Source organism: Littorina saxatilis, linkage group LG6 (assembly GCF_037325665.1).
Source record: "Littorina saxatilis isolate snail1 linkage group LG6, US_GU_Lsax_2.0, whole genome shotgun sequence".
Taxonomy (NCBI): Eukaryota; Metazoa; Mollusca; class Gastropoda; order Littorinimorpha; family Littorinidae; genus Littorina; species Littorina saxatilis.
The window spans coordinates 56,115,868-56,122,601 of NC_090250.1; positions in this window are offsets into that span (position 1 = coordinate 56,115,868).

Here is a 6,734-nt window from a genome sequence, read left to right on the forward strand (position 1 = left end):
GTGTGCATGAGAGAAGGAAGGAGGGGAGGGGGGGGGGGGTTGGGGGGTGAGTTGGTGTGTGCATGAGAGAAGGAAGGAGGGGAGGGGGGCTTGGAGAGAGTAGCACGAAGAGAAAATAAAGGAAAAAGAAATGTCCAGACGCTCATTATTTCTTGTCTTTTACATGATACACGTTTTCTGTAAGCTTGTTTCCATTATTCTGTGGATGAGAATTATTTTTGTTTTTGTTGTGTGCAAAGAATGAGGTGTGGATTCTAATAATGCTTTTCATATTTCTAGTGCTGGTTATGTATGACCTAGCTCATATTTACCAGAGTTAAACTGATGAGTTTGATCTTCTAGCTGGTGAACACACTCAGGTATATTAATGTTGGTTTTAAACAAGAAACGATGTACACAAAATACACACAATTCATTCACACGTCCATTGTTGGATGCATTGAAAGATGTGATACACTGATAAGTTAGGAAAACACCCCCTGTTGTCATTATTTCCAACAAGAATAGGGGATATATGGAAGACTTGTGACGTTTTCCATGGTACACTGAATAGCAGTGCAGAGCTCTTCAAGTGTCACATGTAGGGGGGGAAAAAGTATACTTACCTTTTACAGATTTGTTTTATTTTTAAAAAGGTATTTTTGTGTGAAAAGCTTAAAACAGTTCAACAGAATACCAATTCGACTTATGTGATACGTTAACCTCAGTTCATTGTATCATACTTAGTATTTATAGAAAAGAGGTTGTGATCTACTACTAGATCATTTCCTTAGAGGGGTGGTGTATGCATGTTGATGTTCACTTGAACACGATACTTCAGTTACTGCTGCACTTTATTGGTACAGTCCAACCTGTCAGTAACAGCCACCCAAGGTGCGGACCAGCAGAGGTCGTTTTCGACAGGCGATTACTGTGAAGAGGGGAATTTGAGAAAGAAAAAAAACCTCGTTTGAGATCCTTTGGGTGGTGTTTGTGGGCAGGTGGTCGTTATCAAGAGGTGGTTGCCAGGGCAGGTTTGACTGTGTACGTTTTTGCATTTTATTTGAAAATGGAAAGTATTTTGCTTGCTGGGCTAATGTTTCCATTTTAACACTTGACATAATGACAGCAATAAAAGTTAACACGAGATTGACCGAGTGTTGGTGGAAGTACGGCGAACCTGATGAAATGTACACATCTTAGATCTGTGAGGGTTTACTTAGCTTTCTGTTCATGCCTGGCTTAATGCCAAATAGGATTCAGCTTGTGCAAAGATACGTCGTACTATAAAACAGAGATTGCTTGCTGGAGCCAGAAAATGAAGCCGTCTTCAGCACCTAATAATTGAAAATAATTGAAAGGACGTTGAAAAAGCGTCATCAGCTGTCTCATTTCCAAATTACAATGTGCTGGCGAGAAAATTTGGACATACTGAAAGTGTATGATGCCAGGCCGAAGCTGGTCTAGACTGCATTGTGTTACAATTCCTCAGGACACATTTCATGACTTAGATGTCCCCGGGTTTGGCTAAAACTACAAGTTGTGGCTTCCAATTCCGTCATGAAGCCTAAGAGATAGCGAGCAATATCTCTTTTATTGTATTTGTAGCTTGTGTCACATGACGGTCATCTTTGCATTCGGCTTCACTCCTTAAACCTTGCGCACACATATTGATGGTGTTCTCAAGATGAAACAGTCAGTGGTGTTCTCAAGATGAAACAGTCAGTGGTGTTCTCAAGATGAAACAGTCAGTGGTGTTCTCAAGATGAAACAGTCAGTCTTGTTTCATAGTAGGAATACAGTTACAAGGTTTAAACATAAAAACACCCTCCGCATGTAAATCCCACCAACCCTAAAACTATTTTTTCATTTCTAAAAAAAACACCCAACTTTTGACACATTATGCGAACCATACCGAGGCTAAGGGAAGTAACCTTTAAACTCCACTAAATACAAACAAGAAGGGCAAAGCCCATACGACTCACATGCTTGACCTTCTGCTTTACACATTTTTCCTACCAAAATACATGTGACCTTGACCCAAGGTCAAGGTCATCCAAGGTCATGCAACACAAAGCTGTTAATTCAAGATATAGGAAGTACAATGGTGCTTATTGGCTCTTTCTACCATGAGATATGGTCACTTTTAGTGGTTCACTACCTTATTTTGGTCACATTTCATAAGGGTCAAAGTGACCTTGACCTTGATCATATGGGACCAAATGTGTCTCATGATGAAAGCATAACATGTGCCCCACATAATTTTTAAGTTTGAAACAGTTATCTTCCATAGTTCAGGGTCAAGGTCACTTCAAAATATGTATACAATCCAACTTTGAAGAGCTCCTGTGACCTTGACCTTGAAGCAAGGTAAACCAAACTGGTATCAAAAGATGGGGCTTACTTTGCCCTATATATCATATATAGGTGAGGTATTCAATCTCAAAAACTTCAGAGAAAATGTGAAAAATAGCTGTTTTTTAGACAACATTTATGGCCCTGCGACCTTGACCTTGAAGCAAGGTCAAGATGCTATGTATGTTTTTTGGGGCCTTGTCATCATACACCATCTTGCCAAATTTGGTACTGATAGACTGAATAGTGTCCAAGAAATATTCAACGTTAAAGTTTGCCGGCCGGCCGGACGGACGACTCGGGTGAGTACATAGACTCACTTTTGCTTCGCATGTGAGTCAAAAAACAATCATGTAAAATAAAAAAACGACCTACCGACCCTATCTTTTTTGGTCACGTTACCCTAAACCAACATATATTTTTGCTTCGCCTTACAGTTAGTGTTTGGGCACCATGAAAGGGGTCTGATGAGGATTGGTGTTTGTGTACAAGTGTTGGTTGCTACATGTAATGATACATCATTTTCATAATGCTGAATGCAGCATGATATTGTCCAGAAAGGCGCAGATGATATGTGTATGTGTGTGTGGAAGGTGATTTTTGTGCCCGTTGAATGGATGGTTTTACCTATAATTCTATTAAGCAGTGAATGTGGAATTGGAGTGATACATTGGTGTGTGTAAGCAGAGAGAGAGAGAGGTGTTATCGATGTACACATGTATCTGTATATAGCCAGACATTGGGTGTCATGTTTCCTTTACTTTCCTCTCATTAGCAGGCTGTAAGCTTTTTCTCTTACCCTAAAACAAGCTTTGCAAATATTTAGTGGTCAAAACATGCTGGAGCTCATTTGATGGAATTTGACTGATCTGTATTTGGGTCCTTGAGATGATTAATTTGACTGATATGTATTTGGGTCCTTGAGATGATTAATTTGATGCTTCTGTAGTTCCCCCAGCAGTGTTGAACTGGAACAGATTTGCTTGTGTCGTTCCTAAACTTCTCTTCATTTGCATCCTTATTTTAGTTGTGGCCTGGTTAGTACCTGCTTTGTGCATGCAGTGCACCCGCTCTGCCGTTTAGTTATGCTGCAAATGGCTTTAAACAGGTCCCCATTAACCATACATTTATACATTTTCTTGAAGGTAAGATATATCAAAGGTACATGGGCCTGTTGAAAAAAGTTCATTATGTCCGAGTTCATTATTTCATCATTGTCTAGTTTGCATCTGCTCTTGCTGTCATCTCGTGAATCAAATTTCAATGCAAGTCACTGTTGGTATCGGCCAAGGAACATATTAGTCACCCCAGTCAAGTTTGTTTTTTGTCCACCTCACTAAAAGTTTTGATTGGCACTCACATAATCACTCTCTTTGGGGAGGTCATAAACAGATTACGTTTTCTCATATATTTTCTGGCCTGAATTTGTTGTCATTTAATGTAGGTATTCCTGTGTTGATTTTGATTCTCATCAATCCTTGTATGGAGATTGATGAGATATTTTCCTGTGTGCGTCTCATGGAGTGTGTGAATTGGTACTTGCTGTTGTACAAGTAGGTGGCTGTTTTTCTGTTGTTGAGAGCGTTAAGTTTGAGAGTTCACACACTTGGTGACATAGATATTTTGCACTATATCAAACTTCTGAGTGTTGATGTTGAGAGACAAGGAATTCCAAATTATTCTGCATAATTTTAATTTAATCTTAGCTGCAAATGTGAATATGTTGTAAAAACAACTTCAGGAAGCCAATAGAAGCCTAGAACTTTCAGTTGGTAAGAATTGGACATCATTGTGCTTTCAGATACATGTACTGTTAAAAGCTTGAATTGGTTTCTGGGAAGATTATATCCTTGCAAACATTGTGACTGATAGTGATAGCATTTATGAAAATCTTACTAATTCATCTCTGAGACTGCACAAGACTTGGAACGACGAGAAGCACTATACCGTAACAGTCCCAAAACCTGAATACTTTAGTCCTGCTGAAACAGCTGTTTGGCTTGAACCCCTGTCCCGTGTGCTGGCTTGAGTGTGGTGACTGATTGTGTGATATCGTGTGAGGCAGCAGTAGCATCATTTGTAATTACGCCAAAGGTATATTTACCACGTCCTCTCATGGCGTAAAGCTAGCATGCAGTTAGGTATGACTGTGCTCACATTCTCGTTTGTTTTGAATGCCTTCCATTTATACATTACATTTCATTTGTTTGTGTTGAAAATAAAACAGAAAAAAGCCACTTTTTGTGACAGTTGTATGTATGCATGTTCAGGGTTTATGATAGTTCCTGAAGGAGTTGTACGATGATGTGTATGTTATTTCAACCAAACACCAAGCTCAACCTGCTGACACAAAAACACAGAAAGAAGGTGATAGAAAAGAAGTCATGCAAAACGAATTCAAAACTGTGAGTCATCTGTTTGCCTTGAAGAATGAAACTTCGCTCACTGGCTAGTAGTTATACCACAACTACAGTAGTACGGCCTGGGATGGTCAAAACTCTTCAATTAAGACAACACTGTCTCTGTGGTCTTGGTAACAAAAGCCAACAGCAAAAAACGGATGTCTGAGTGCATTTTCAATTCAAACACAACACATCTGTGGAAGATAATAATTAATTATAAAGAATGTAATGCAATACTATTTTTTAATCAGGTTGAATTTATAATTTCAAGCAACATTTTATTTACCTAATCAGTAAAATAAAATGTTAGGAATCCAATATACCAGACCGGTTCCAAGATTGCTGGGGGAAAAAAAATTCAACAAATTTTATTTGAAAAATGCGGCGCCACAGTGCGGCCGCATTTTTGTTAGGATGGATATGACGTCATAAAAGGCATTTATCGGAAAAAAAGGGAAAAACGGAAGAAGTCATATTGTTAAGTGTCATGAAGATCTGCTGTGTAATTTTCAGTAAATCGCTGGCCACACACAAACACAAACACACACACTATCACCTCGTCTCGATTCCTGGTGTACTCTAAATTGGGTACATCACGAAGCGTCCCGGTACCGAAGCGTCCCGGTACCGAAGCGTCCCGGTGCCGAAGCGTCCCGGTACCGAAGCGTCCCGGTGCCGAAGCGTCCCGGTACCGAAGCGTCCCGGTGCCGAAGCGTCCCGGTACCAGTCACCACGCACATCCTCGGCTCGCATGCCAATGTATTATATAGCAAAGGGAATGCCTGTAATTCACACAGAGCAATCACTTGGTCTTAAACGTGCACAAGACAAAAACATTCATACTGGTGGAGCGAGCCAGTCTGAAGAGTACTCGGGTCCAGCGCGAGCGTTCTTTATTACCCAAATGAACCCAAACAAACCCAAATTAACCCAAATGATACAATTTAAAAGTCGGAGGCAGAACTGAAAAGACTTTTTCCGAAGTTCACGCTTAAATGAAGCCAGAAAGCGTGTGTGATAACAGACATATCCCTCTTGTGAACGGAAGCCTACGGACTTTTCCCCCGAACTTGTACACACGGGTACAGTATTTCCAAATTGGTGTGTTGTGAGTACAGATCTAAAGTAAAGTTGGGGAAAAGTTGGACAAAAAGTGATTTTTTTTTTACCGAAAGCAAATCAAGGTCTGTGCAAAATTAAAAAAATCAGTGAAGTCAAGGTCAAATCAAGGTCAAGATTAAATTTAAAAAAAATAAATATGGTTAGTCAAGTCAAGGTCAAATCAAGGTCAACAAGGGCGGATCTGGGGGGGTTACACGGGTTACGTAAACCCCCCCCCCCCCCCCCACACCCCCAAAAAAGAGGTAATTTATTGGCTCAGGATGCATCAGATAGCTCTATTTTGCTTCTTTGGATAAAAAAAATTTCCGGGGGGGCATGCCCCCGGACCCCCCTGGAGGCTTAGGCGCCTTCGGCGCCGTCAACTTGTATCTTCGCAGTCATTTTGTAACCCCCCCCCCCCCTCCAAAGTGAATTGATCCGCCCTTGGACTCAAGGTTTAAAAAAACCAAACACTCTAAGTCCTGTGACGCGTTATAGTGGGACGCTTTGGTACCGGGACGCTTTGGTACCGGGACGCTTCGGTACCGGGACGCTTTGGTACCGGGACGCTTCGGTACCGGGACGCTTTGGTACCGGGACGCTTCGGGGTGTCCCCCTCTAAATTTCATAACCTTTTAGAATATTATTGGAAATACATATCATGCAATCCTTATTGTATCGTATACAGTCACTGGCCCTTCCCCTTCTTTGCCTTGACTAATCAATTGTATGGGTCATAGTAACCTGTGAGGGCGTAAAACATAAAATAGTCTGTCAGGCTCACTTGGCAGTAGTGATGATCGCTTGTCACGCACGCACATCATATACCAAATGGACCGTTGACGAAGATAAATCGCTGAGACTATGCGATTCAAAACAACACAGGCATACTTTGAA